General features: G+C 31.6%; 1 long non-coding RNA gene across 1 annotated transcript; it reads right to left on the bottom strand.

Moving 5' to 3' along the window:
* Positions 1–491: 491 nt before the first annotated feature.
* On the bottom strand, positions 492–4,476 carry LOC148281079 (uncharacterized). Its single transcript, XR_015822443.1, has 3 exons — positions 4,368–4,476; positions 2,207–2,284; positions 492–896 (listed from the first exon to the last, which is right to left on the bottom strand). It is a non-coding gene; the product is annotated as an uncharacterized LOC148281079 (long non-coding RNA).
* Positions 4,477–13,933: the final 9,457 nt, after the last annotated feature.

Here is a 13,933-nt window from a genome sequence, read left to right as displayed (position 1 = left end):
TTACTGAATTCTCATAAAAATACTAACATAATTTTCGTTATTTAATTTCGCCTAATGCGTCGGTTTAATTCACAGAAAAGTTTAAAAATATAATCGTAAATACTTAAAGTCGGTTTAAAAATACCGAAAATATTCACTTTCTAAGAATGAATGTCGTTTTGACATACTGCCGATACGGTGTTCAATGATATTCCACAAATTTCTATGGATATCGCCTACGCAAGTTGCCGCTACACAAGGGCACCCCTTTACCGACTGAAAGACCTCAATATGTGGGGGCGGTTTTACACCAGCATAATATATATATATATATTTTTTTTATTTTATATATTTTTTTATTTTATATATTTTATGAAGGCAACAGAATACAACACAATAAATATATAATAAACAACAAATACCGTAAAACATGACAATTTTGCCCACTGCCGAAATCCTTAACAAAATCATGTACTAAAGTTAAAAAAACTACTGGCATCATTAGCATTACATTTGGTCAGTACATTTTGATAGTTCCATGGCAAAACTAAATATTCAGTTGATCATTTGAAATTCGAAGTTAAACTTGAAGGTCTGTTTTTGTATATTCATAAATAGTGTCAAAACTCTTGTTGTTGCGGAGTTTGTGTTGAAACGAGGCAAATAAGTTTTATATATTTCATTGGATTAATAATAACAACGCTTCATAAAGTATTTCTAAATATATATTTTAACAAACACAAAAGATATTTAAGTGGGCAAAATTACCTTAGATTTTTTAGCTAGTGTTTTGACAATTTCGCCCACGTCTAGGGTTGTTGCTACATACTACTTTGAAAAAACATTATCCAAGACGATAACCAGATTATTGAATAATAATTACACATCAACTGACCCGAAGAAAATGCAAGTCCCTGCTGCTTAAACAAATTAGAAAATATAAAAAAAATGAAGTAAGCGACAGAAACATGATTTAAAACGAGGTAAACGGATATTTTGTTCAAACTGGCCCATAAATCATTTTTTTTGCCAAAGATTTAACAAATAAGGTTTATAAATCTGAAAGGGGTTTCAATTCAAATACAAGCTGAAAATGACAAGCCAGTTTTTCTGTTCATCAAAACGTTTTATACAACACAACAATTGGATAACAATCCATACGATGTTTCTTTGCCATCAGGATCAAAAGATACCTTCACCTTACAAAGGATAACATTGAAAAATTTGTCATAGCGACACGAACACAACAGACTCTGATGCCTACTCAGTTGATATAATAATGATTATTATATTTTTGTATTGAGCTATACAAACCGGGATGCGGTTGTAGGCGCAAGACATGATATTAAATGATGTACAATTTTGAGGATTAGTCGGTCCAAGAATGAATACCTTAACGTATTGAACATCGAGGCCTTTAAAAGCTATAAAGATGGCCGTTAGGTGAGGCCATTCACATATTATAAAGAATTTTTGTCCGACAGTAGTCATCGAATTGAAAAACTCGTCCAGGCTTCTAGTTCTATTTCACACAAAACTGACTTCTTCATTTCTCTCGAGATATTACAATTATGAAAAACAATATTTTATTTGAATTCTAACGTAGTTATGCAGGAAGCAGCCAGTTCACAATTTTTAAAATTTGTAAGATCAATTTTGTGTTCTGCTAAAAACAGGCAGCCCGCTTTCATACCAAAATCATGTTAATCACGAGATGAGAATGAGAATGGTGTCAATCACAAAAACAGCATTTCTCAATTTGCAGAAAACACCCACACCACTAGAAAAATCTTTCAGTACTTAAAAAATAATTAAAACTGGTCAAATACATAATTAGATTTTTGTTTGTAATAAAAAAAAAACGTAATTTATTCATTGCTTATCATTTGTCAAAATCTAAAACATTCCAACTGTTGTGTATATTTGATTATTCACTCTTTTAACAAAAGTTCTTTAATCTCAGTTTGACTTTTCTATGGCTGGCTGCTTTCTGCATAACTACGTTAATATGTTTTTACTACTGGGCTTTTACATAAGTTATCTACTAGGGTTATGACCTGTCATTGGCTGGTTTAAGTGGCTTTAAATTCACAAACATCAACAGATGAAAGAATGAAAGGAATATCAAATATGGACAGAATGTTGAATATTACACTGTGTAAAGTGGCCACTTAAACCAGCCAATGACAAGTCATAAGCCCTGTAGATGCCTAGACTTCTATATTACCTTTTCTGAAATGTTCTTCATCTCTGTTGTAATATGTTTATATTAACAGCTCCTCAGGGAGTTGAATCCAGTCCTTATCTACAAAAATTGTTAAACAATTATTTAATAATGTTTTCTCTTTCATTATTTTACAATAAATTAGTCAATAATTTATAGTATCTTTAACTTAAACTGTGCAAAAATCCCGAGCAGCTTTGGCAGTTTTATTCCCTCGATTGATCTCGAACAAAGGGTGCTGTCTCAAATGCTAAAACCTATGCCAAAATCTACTTGACATTCCATTTTGAAGGCTTGTAATGAAATAAAATAACGGATGTAACATAAAAGCAAACACAATATTTTATAGAACAGAAAATTTTCTTTCAAAAGACGCATAACCTTTACAATTTTGTTTTACTTTTGGTACTCATTTTTAAATTTTGGAAAAAACGGACATAACTTATGTTAACTCCTAATATATAATGAACTTCCACTAAGAAATTTCATTGCCTAATTTGAAAACGATTATCTCCATGGATTATGGCACTAGAATAGTGATTTTTGCACGATTTAGATTTGAGCACGACAAGGCTTCTTAGCCAATCACATGAGGAGATAAAACGAAAAACGAAACCTCATTACGAATATATAAATAGCTCGAAAAGGCAAAAATAAATTACGTGTGTCCTTATTTACGAAAAAACGTTTTGCTGAACCAGCTTATTAGGAATATTGGTAATTTTAACGTTCGAGAGTATTGGTAATTTTTAGTTTTGGAATTCAATCATTTCCAAGAATCTAGGTACATACTTATCAAAGAAAAGTATTTTTTCCTTTTATAACAGTCACACACCAGAACAGTTTTTGCACGCCTTCACGACACAATCAGCCATTTTTCTTATCATTTTTTTTGGGTTCGAATAAGGTATCGAGCTCACGTCAAAACACGGCAGGCGGTTACAGAATGACTAAATTCGCGTTGGGCATGAGTTAAGTGTCTAGAAGGCTCAGTGTAAAACATGGTCTGACTTTTTTTCATTGACACGTATTCCCGTATGTTCTCCCTGGATTATGGCACTGGAGCAGTGATTTTTGCATTATTTTGATTTAAGCACGACGAGGACTGTTAGCCAAAAAAGATAAAACGAAAAACTAACCTTTATTACGAATATAAATAGCTCAAAAGAGTCTAAAATAAATAACGTCTGTCCTTATTTACGAAAACACGTTTGTTTAACCGGCTAATAGCAGGCAAGCCAACATTCGGGCAGGACAACGTCTATCGGGTCCGCTAGTTGTTTATAAATAAAATTAAAAAAATATTTATTTTTAGTTACATTGAGAACATTACAGAGTTCCCAATTAATTCTCAACACATTACAAAATAAACATATCAGATTTATTTATATGGCGCCCCGCCGCCCAATATATAGATATAAGATACAGGCGGTGTCTATCTATTATAAACTTTTTTTTAAGTCTTTTTTTTAACCCTTATCCATAGTGCACGTTCGTCCTTCTCGGGCCCGGGCCCGGGCCCGGTCTCAGGGCCCAGGGCCCCAAGAAATCATGACTCGTGACGGCAACCACGATTTATGTCGTTTAATATCCACCCGGGTGGGATCATCTCACTCTTGATACAGTAAAAACAAAACTTTCGAAGGCATATGCTACAATAAAACAAACCATTACGGTCTTATGTTACATTTTTTATAGCAGACGCTTAACGATATTAAGGGTGATCGTATGATTTAAAGGTTTTGTGTGCTTTGTATTTTGTGATAGATGTTCATGGTAAGAAAAATAGGGATATAACCAGCATAGTCATGTATTTTTTTTACAATGTTTTGAGCATGTCCAAATATCTGTAGATAGGCTGGATTTCAGCTGGCTTTTTAAACCAACCAATGACAGGTCATAAGCCCCCGTAAATGCCTAGACTTCCATATTCTCCCCTCAAAAATATTTTCCCTCTTAGTTGCAAAGAATTAAGATTTTTTTTAAAAATTATTGAATCATGCAAATTGTTTGAACTCCCAGGGTACGTATTCTGATGGGAAGGTTAAATTTATTTTTAATTTTATCTACACAGTAAAATTAAGTTTTCAGTATGAAAATATATGATGTTTACATTTTTTTTTTCTAAATGATGGTGATGTATTGGTTAAGACGCTTGACTTACGCATGGAAGTTTCCGGATTTGATTCCCGGTGAGAACACAAAAATTGAATTCGAGTTTCCTCAAGCCTGGGTGTTCTGTGCTGTAGTCTGCCGCTGTGATTCCTCCTGGCCTGTTGTAGTGCAAAAAAAACAAATATTTTTGTGTGTTTTTGTTTTTTGAAATTTGTGCATAAATACTTTAAAAATTCATGGATATTAAAATTAATTTGAAATGCTTTAGGTTAAACAAATAGTGCCTGCAATATTTGAAATGCAACGATTGTTAAAAACATGGCGTCTCTTCTGTACTTATGGCGTATTTTTTCACCGTTTTTAATGTTCCCTCTTGCACTTATGGAGCAGTTTTCTTGGTCTTTGATACTCTCCCTAAGGGTGTATTTAAGCGTTTTCCAACGCGGCCCAGTTCATTAAGTTGTTTACTGTTTTCTTCCTTACTTCATTTTCTTTCTTCCCCGCCTAAGTGACATGACGTCACAGGGAGACCCACATCACGCCATGTTTTCATTAAGGAAGACTAACAGAAAGGAATGCAGAAGATTGATTGTTTATTGCGTTAAGGAGTCAGGAATCAAATCTCCTTGTCAATATATTTCCTAATTGAATCCTATCCCTCTTAACTTACGTTTTTTATATATTTTATTCATTAATATTGTTACATAAATAGATACATTTCAATTCAATTCATTTATTTTAAATATAACATGTACATTACAAATATATATTCAATACGTACATATTATAAAAAAGAAAAAAAAATACACAAAAGAGACTCATGTCAAAGTAGTAGGAGAATCCTGCTCCGGAAAACCCCTTCGGATACATGGAACAGATCAATATCCAGAGCGATGTTGTTCAGCATAGCGGTAGCCCTTCCAACAACCATAACCATCCTGAATATCGGAACATGAAACAATCTACGCTGACGCTGTCTAAGGTAATCAGGAACATACAAACCAATGCTCATGATAATTTCAGAATTATCGATCATACCGCGCAACAATCGATTAAAATGTGTAGTCAAATACACATTCCTTCTAGTCTCTAAACTGTTGTAGCAAAGCATACCCTGGAGAAACTCGGTCGGGTAGAGCCGAGGATAATACCCGCACTCTCTCATGTAGAGATATCTCAGAAACTTCTTTTGGATTTTTTATATCATAAGAGAGTACTTCAGTTCATGTGGCCCCCAAATCATCGAGCCACTCTCGAGTCTACTTCGCACCAAGGAGTTGTAAAGAGTTCTCAGTACGCGGGTATTTTTAAAAACCCTTGTTACAACATGTTATTTCTTCTATAACAATCCACTTTTATATATTTATTTAATCTTAAAACTGTAACTTTCCAAAAAAAGACTAGTCCTTGTGCTCGGAGAGTGGCTTACGGTGTTCAGTAATCTGAAGTTATATTGTAATTTTGAATATATAAAGTACATAAGAATAAAAAATAAAAAACGAAATGAAGAGAAAAACAGAAAATAGCGATACATAAATACGAATTAAAATAGGACTGCTATTATTACTAGGGTTAAATAAAATTCTTTCAATTTACTGTAGTGATATAATAGTTTTTAGTTCATTGGGGAGATAATTATATTTTTTTATTCCTTTGAAAACAAAATTATTTTGACCATGACTTGTGTGGAATTTAGGAATTTGTACATATTCATCACACATTCGTTTATATTTCTTTTTTGTAAATTTGCTCAATATAAAACATAAATAAAACAACGTTGTTTTGTATAATACAATTCATTTTGTTTGTCTACTATATGAACTTTTAGTACTACTTTAAATTAAATAGGTGCGAAGGTTTTCACGGTCACTGTTATCAATATTATGTATCTTTTTTGGGTGATACCGTGTATGTTGGATTTGATCCGACGTTTCGGCTACCATTGCAGGAGCCATCTTCAGGGAAAACTGTGTGTTTTATAGAGAAATGTATGTGTTTAAGTACGTGTATGTACTTTAAATTGTTTTGAAATATTGGCATATACACCACCCCTCTAACAAAACCATATTGTAATAAATATTATACGATTAAGCAATAAGCATTTATTTAATTATTAAATGATTACTAATAAACATATTACTTTTGTACGTTACTAAAATGTTTCCATTATGTACGAGTACATAATTAAGTGTTACCATTGCAGGAGCCATCTTCAGGGAAAACTGTGTGTTTTATAGAGAAATGTATGTGTTTAAGTACGTGTATGTACTTTAAATTGTTTTGAAATATTGGCATATACACCACCCCTCTAACAAAACCATATTGTAATAAATATTATACGATTAAGCAATAAGCATTTATTTAATTATTAAATGATTACTAATAAACATATTACTTTTGTACGTTACTAAAATGTTTCCATTATGTACGAGTACATAATTAAGTGTTTTTATTGAAATTTGTATGTAAAACTATAATAATATTTAACTGAGCCAAAAGTTTAAAAATAATTTTTAAGACGAAAGATTTTTCATAAATTAAGACCATTTTAAACGTTCCATTATAACGCAATATATAATATGGAAAAATAAATAATTTGATGTAAATTACTGTAATAAATATATAACAATAAAATTAAAAAAACACATTTAAATGTATACTGAATTATTAATTATGTTTCATATTTTCTTTCGTGAAAATGATAATTTATTCAGTTTTTATAAAAAATAAAAAAAAATGGTGAAAAACTTTTGATTAATTTTGACGATTTATCGATTAAAAGCTGCTATAGGTTTTTATAGTGGCACGAATGGCAATCACTCGCAAACAATACAAAAAACATTTTAAAGGCTCTTTTGTGTTCCGAAAAGGTTTCTTAAAACTTAAAATGATAGGTAAATCAAATTTGCTGGAACCTTGCTGAAACTAAATTTTAATCTGATAAGAATTTTCCATCTCAGCATGTAACAATAAAAATCAGAGATTATTTTAAAATTGGAGATATATACTCATTTATTTATTTATTTGACGGACTTATGTAGTCCATTCAAACGATGGTAAATCCAATTTCTCAGGCACTAATAAAGTAAAATACAACTAAATAAAATTAAAGCTAGGACAAAAAAAAAAAATTACTACCCCAACACAAGATCCGGTGTATCTTAGTGAATTTTTGAATCTATAAAGACTTACACCAAAAAGTCCAGATCTTGTCTCGAGTTTACAATACGACACAATCGGGACATTGGTGCAAGCAAGCCATAGTTTGTGCTGTGTTGATCGAGGAACAGCGCATTATTATTTCGCAACCGGCGGATCGGAACATTGAATGCCACTTGTTCCAGTAACGATGGTACATCAATTTAGCCATTCAGCAAATTAAACATGAATATGGAGTCAATGTTATTTCTACGTTTTTGTAGACTTGAGATTTTTAACATTGACATTTTTACTCATGCGTTATTCCCACATCCGGGGGAAAAAAGAATACAGTTCTGTGTAGTGTATAGAACCGTATGAAGATTAGACGACCTTGTTAGTATTATTGGTTAGTACGTTTGACTGCCTGAGCCACAGGTTCGATTCCTGGCAAAGTCTAAATGAAAGTCTTTACAGCAATATATAATATTTTCAATAATTCCGCCCGAAGCACGAAATTTTGTCTTTATCTTTATAAAAACTGATTGCTAGAATGCTGTAATTAATATAACAACGTATTTCCTTATATTTATTGGAAACCATAAGGAGTTGAAAAAATTACAGTGACACGGAACAGGGCAATGGGAGTATATAGTAAATAAAAGTAGTTAATGCACCAAAATTAAATATCATGGATAAAAAAATAAACAAAAAACAGTGTTTAATTCTCTAACTTTTATTTATAAGTTAAAAACTGACTCCTGGATACATGTTGGGAGGTATTAAATATAATATGGATTTTCAAAAGTATGGAATGAAATGTGGAGGCGATTTCAGGCGTGACTAAGTTGAGACTGACTGGAACTCAAAACAACCTTTGCTAGAAAGGGTTGAAAATGTTAAATGCGTTGCCAGAAAGCCTCAGGGAAGCTGAAAACGTCTCTACCTTTCTATCAAAATGCTTTGTTTACGAATGTTCATGAAACAAGAGCAAATCTTTGAGCGATTTAAAAAATATCACAACTTTTGAGCCGAATGAGAAAATTTCAACTAATAAAAAACTCTGAATGTAAAATAATGTTTTAAAAAAATTAGTACATATTCAAATAGTGTATCTGGGACTACCAATGTTTTTTATTTTAAAAAAAATGGACATCAGGTTTTTATTTCGACTAAAATGAGGGGGACAGTGCTATTCAAGCTCCTGACGTCACTGCGACCTGTGAAGATCTATTGTGACGGGTCCCCGTGAATAATGAATACTTACATAGATATAAATATATATCTATTACATGTATTTTGGTTTTTATTACTTTAATTTTTTTTTACATATTTTTACATTTGAATTTTAGGCCGGAGCGTTTTTAACAATTTTACATCGATCGAAAAGGTGGTTGATAGGTTTCCTCATTAAGGTTTTAAAAAACCGATGATTTTTCCACTTATATTCACTACACATTGTCACATACATACAATGTTCACACACCCATACACACACACTCTCACACAATATAAATATATATACTCACCCTCACTAACATGAACAGTAATGAAACTGATACACTAAAACAAGTAGTTATTATTTTATAATAAAAATTATCCTTATAATGTAATTGAGACACATTCTATGAATATATTTCTACTGACATATTGAAACCATTGTACACATTATATAATGTGTTTTGTTTTTATGAGAAAAAAAATTGAAAAATATAGCACTTTTATAACAAAAGTGGACTTTGGTGTTTTATCCACGTTTAAAAAAGCTTATCGCGATAACTTCTACATTTTAAACTTCAAAACGTAAAAAAGTGAATTCGCCTGTTTTATCCTCTAAGGTACACATATATATTCTGTAGAATTGTATAATATATACTATTAAGTGCGGTATTTTTATTTTCATGATTAATAAAGTGTTCTAGTGAGTAAATTTGCGTAATTATGTATTCAAGCTGAATAAATAAATCAATCAAAAATATTTTTTTAATGTACCGTTAGGTACGGTTATAGGAATGATAATGGTGATTTTTGGTGGTTTAAAAAAACGATCCCTGTTTTCTAGAAAAGTATTTTAAAATGTTAAAAAGGTAAAATACCTAAAAAGGTTGAAGGTCTGTTTAACTGGTATGTATGATGCAAAGGCTCACGGTACAAAAAATAATTGGTATGCGGCCTTAGGACCAAACCCACACATTATTTCCATACGGCTCTATTTAAAGTAGACGATATCCCAAATCAAGTGTATTTGTTTGTCGAGTGCATGAAGGTATGCGTGTAATTGATATGATTACGCTATTTATTTAAAGTAATGCTGACGAACTGCAGCGTTTCGTTTTTAATTTAATAAGATTGCCACTTGTAGGCAATAAGCGGTTGAAATTATCTTCTGCAGGAGCTCAATCACAGATGGCTATCGACATGCTAAAAAACGTGCTAAGTATTTGAGCGATCACCACGAACAATCATGAACACGCTGAAGTTAAAGCGGTCGCGTTGCAAAACGAAATTCAACTTCGGTCAGTTCAAGAGGATTGGTTGAATCTCGCACAGGAACTTATCTATGGCGTTTTGCAACGCGACCGCTTTAACTTCAGCGTGTTCATGATTGTTCGTGGTGATCGCTCAAATACTTAGCACGTTTTTTAGCATGTCGATAGCCATCTGTGATTGAGCTCCAGGTCACCATACGTACATGACATAAAACAGGACAACAGATCACCTGTCTTGTCATTATACTCGTATACGCACGCATTGTCCTTCAGCAACTAGTTTGTTGAATTGTGAGAAGGCTGTAGACTTGTATCCTACATTAAAAAAAAATGTAATATGAAAATAGATGCAAGCGAAAAGTTATTTACATTTGATTTCACTGGATTTTTTAGAACGAAAAAATAGTATTAACTCATGTTTATAATATTTAAAAAACGTATTGGTATCAATGCACCCCTGTAACTAGAAAGAGCTTCACAATTGTGCCGCTAGGCGTAGTTTGACGTTTACCAAAAATAATATTATTTTTATGTTTGTTTATGTTTAAATATTATTTTTTTAAGCTTTGCTAATCACTTGAATGAATAAATAAAAAGTAACGCAATCCTTTTTATTAATTTATTTACGGAAATTGTCTATTAATACAATTTATAGGCATGAATATTACAAAATATGAAGAGTTAAAACATTAAAAAAATAATGAAAGAAGCAATCTTGCAGAAGCAGATCTGGACTATTTATTTCGTGGTCGTTACTCGTTATTTTTACAATGTTTACCCGAAAGGTTTTTTTACGTTTTTATGATACAAGCAGGTATTTTGGTTTCGATTCTAAACTTCACGCCTGGCAGGCGGTCAAAGAACGACTTAATACGCGTTGGGCATGGTTGAGGGTTTGGGCATGATTGAGAGCTTGGGCATGCATTCAGTGTCATTATTTTTGAGGCCTCAGAGCGTGTCTATGTGTATTAATGAGGCTTTCAAAAGCCTGTTGATTGGCTTAACAAAACAGCGACACTTGACAAAATCACATGTTTTTCGGAACGTCCAAATAAAGCGAAGATTAATTAAAACTAATTGTTTTTCTAAAATAGGATGTTTGTTTTTAAGTAAGAATCCTTGGCTCAGACTGTAAGTAAGATTTTAGAAACATATCTAAAAAATAAAACAATGAACGCTTCTAAAAAAACTAATTTTGTACAGTGACACTATTTTTAAAAGCTGCGAAATAATATTCGGATAAGATGCATGTATTTAAGAGCAAAAAGAAATATACCTTTTTTTCTAGCTGATAATTTTAAAATATGTTAAAGTGGAATTTGGGTTAAGAACTCGTGCTGCTTTTTGTTAGTATAAAGAGCATAACCATCGTCTATCGAAGACAAACGGCCTGGATAACAGATTTAGTATAATTCCTACATACTATTTCGGGAGGAATATGGAATATTATAAATCATAGAGGCAGACTTTCTTAATTCAATCGAAACATTATATATGAACTGCATTTCATAAGCCAGTTAAAAAAGCCACAGAGGACCTTGGATAATGGCGAATACGTTACAGATATTAGCTGCGAACCTATTAAGAATAGTCCTGAAGGAGCTCTAGAATCATATTTGAATACATCGGACTGTGTCCAATAATCCCCCCACTATGTGCCCTACTTTCGCCGCGCGCATTCGTGATGTCGCCGCGTAATGTTGCTTGATGGGGAAAAAATAATCATAACACAAATGTAAGGTTAAAAAAAATCAATCTGTTAATTTCTCTGAAATTTTATTGTGCACCCGGAAATATTGATTTACACAACATAGTAGATACGTAAAGGGTCATTTAATAAGAGTAATTAAATTTATGAACTTAAAATATAAAACAAATTTTATTTTACATAAAACGGATATTTTTATATCATGTTGAATAATATTTTATGTTTTATAGATAATGTCGTTCAAATGTCCCCCACGGCGTTGTTTAATCCGATGTCTAATTTTCATTAGTTCTCTCATTAGATGAGCAAAGTAGGGTAAAAAAATGTGCTACCCTGGCAACACTAACGAAATGTTCATTTTGTTTCTTCGACAATCTGACAGATGGGAAATAATTCAATTTTTAAGTAATGCATTTGCTACTTAAGCATTCGTTTGCTAATTACATACGAAATGTGATACCATCCTGTTTCTTTAAGATCCTAGCAGTATTTCTACACTTTAAAAGGACACAACACAGCACAGTTGAATTCAAATCAGGAGTTGAATATTGAGCGACGTCTACAAATAAACGAATGGGTCAAAACGTAAACCTACTCATTTATGAGTAGTTTAATCGCCTTCTATTTGATGTGCGTATGCGGTTTCTGGACTTTTTTTAATTCTATGGGTTCATGTTATATTTTTGGATTGCAAAAGTTCCCGATTATTTTTTTCACCATTTCGATTACACGCCGTGATAGTTAAATTATATCATCGTTACACGTGCTTACCAGTTCATCATTAAAACACGTGGCTTTTATTTTGGACTGGTACTGAATATCTCGTGTTCATTCGGTTAAGATAAGACACAACGCCTCTTCCATTGAAAAAATTATAAAGAATTCAATGAACCGGAAAAGTTTCACGTCTTATTCATCAATTTCCTATTCAAATTAGTATTATTCATGCTATAAATACCACATGAGATTTAAAAAATTAAATTTTAGCATCACGCTTGACCATTCATCCTTATTAGGAATTTCTTTTGGAATTCGTTATATTAAAATTAAAAGTTTGTTTTCAGAAACCGATGACTATATTATTTGATGCAGAAATAGACCTATACGTTATAATGTCAAATTATATACTTGTAAATATTGAATCACGAATATTCGTGTATGTTGACGTCACGCCATGTGCCACACCAACTCACCTTGACGTCCTAATATAGTATTTTTAATTTAGCATTTTTAAAATGATCACAATATAAAGTTGTGAATGAATATTTTTTTATCGAATACGCGGGACTGTTTGTAAAATATTACCTGTGTAGTACGACAGCTGGGTGACCTCAGAGATAGATGTATCCATTCTAGTTTTATTTGTTGCTTTCATGTTAATTAATAACAAAACGTATTCAGCTGCATTTTTTGTGGCGATCATAAATAATTGGTGGGTATTGTACATTTGATTTGCCTAATTCACGCCCACTGGACGTGTTAAAGCCCGATAAATTGTTTGCATTATTTTTTTCATGTTTTAGTTTTTTATTTACATTAATTTGTCTAGAATCAGTATCACGATTATGTTTATACGTGCGCTTTCTGTGGGTGGTAAAAAAAGCAACATCATAACTTGGTCGTTCAGTTCAATGTTATATGAGTATTTTAGTATTTTGTTAACGCTTGAACCTACTTTTTTGTCCATTGTGACTTATAAAATTGATGTGTTAGGAGATCTTTTCCTACACACTTTTATAAAAATACGGTTTAAAATATTGTTAAGAAGCTAAAATTCCCACAAATAAAATAAAAAATACTGATTCGTCATTTATTTATTTTACAGAAACAAACAGTCAACAATAATATAATAACATAAAAAAATGGTTTAAAGACAGACCAGCGAAGTTTCTAAATAAAAATCAAATAATTTATCATTTATATTTATTTTGTTCATTAACTCCCAAAGGGCATTTACAAAAAATAAAAATGAAATACATGCTAACATACTAAATAATAAACAGAATATACAGAAAAAAAAAGTGAAATTAGTTAAAAAGGATATGATAAAAAGTTTTACAAAGTAGAAAAAAAAAACAATAATAACAAAGTTATGCAAGAAAAAACAGTAAGCATATAAACAAAACATGCAAAGATATAAGCTTATGAAATAAATTCTGTAAAGCAAACAATAAATAAAGTGTTACGGTAAGCAAGAAAGACATTAAGTTAAATTAATAAACAAGCAAGCATCTTTTATCACGAAAAAAATAAAATAAAACTTTGTTTTTAGTGTTACAC

The sequence above is a fragment of the Micrasema longulum genome, unplaced genomic scaffold, assembly GCF_059751315.1.
Source record: "Micrasema longulum isolate JH-2025_06_02 unplaced genomic scaffold, ASM5975131v1 h1tg000499l, whole genome shotgun sequence".
NCBI classification, from domain to species: domain Eukaryota; kingdom Metazoa; phylum Arthropoda; class Insecta; order Trichoptera; family Brachycentridae; genus Micrasema; species Micrasema longulum.
Note: the sequence above shows the minus strand (reverse complement) of the source record. Positions and strands in the feature narration are given on the sequence as shown.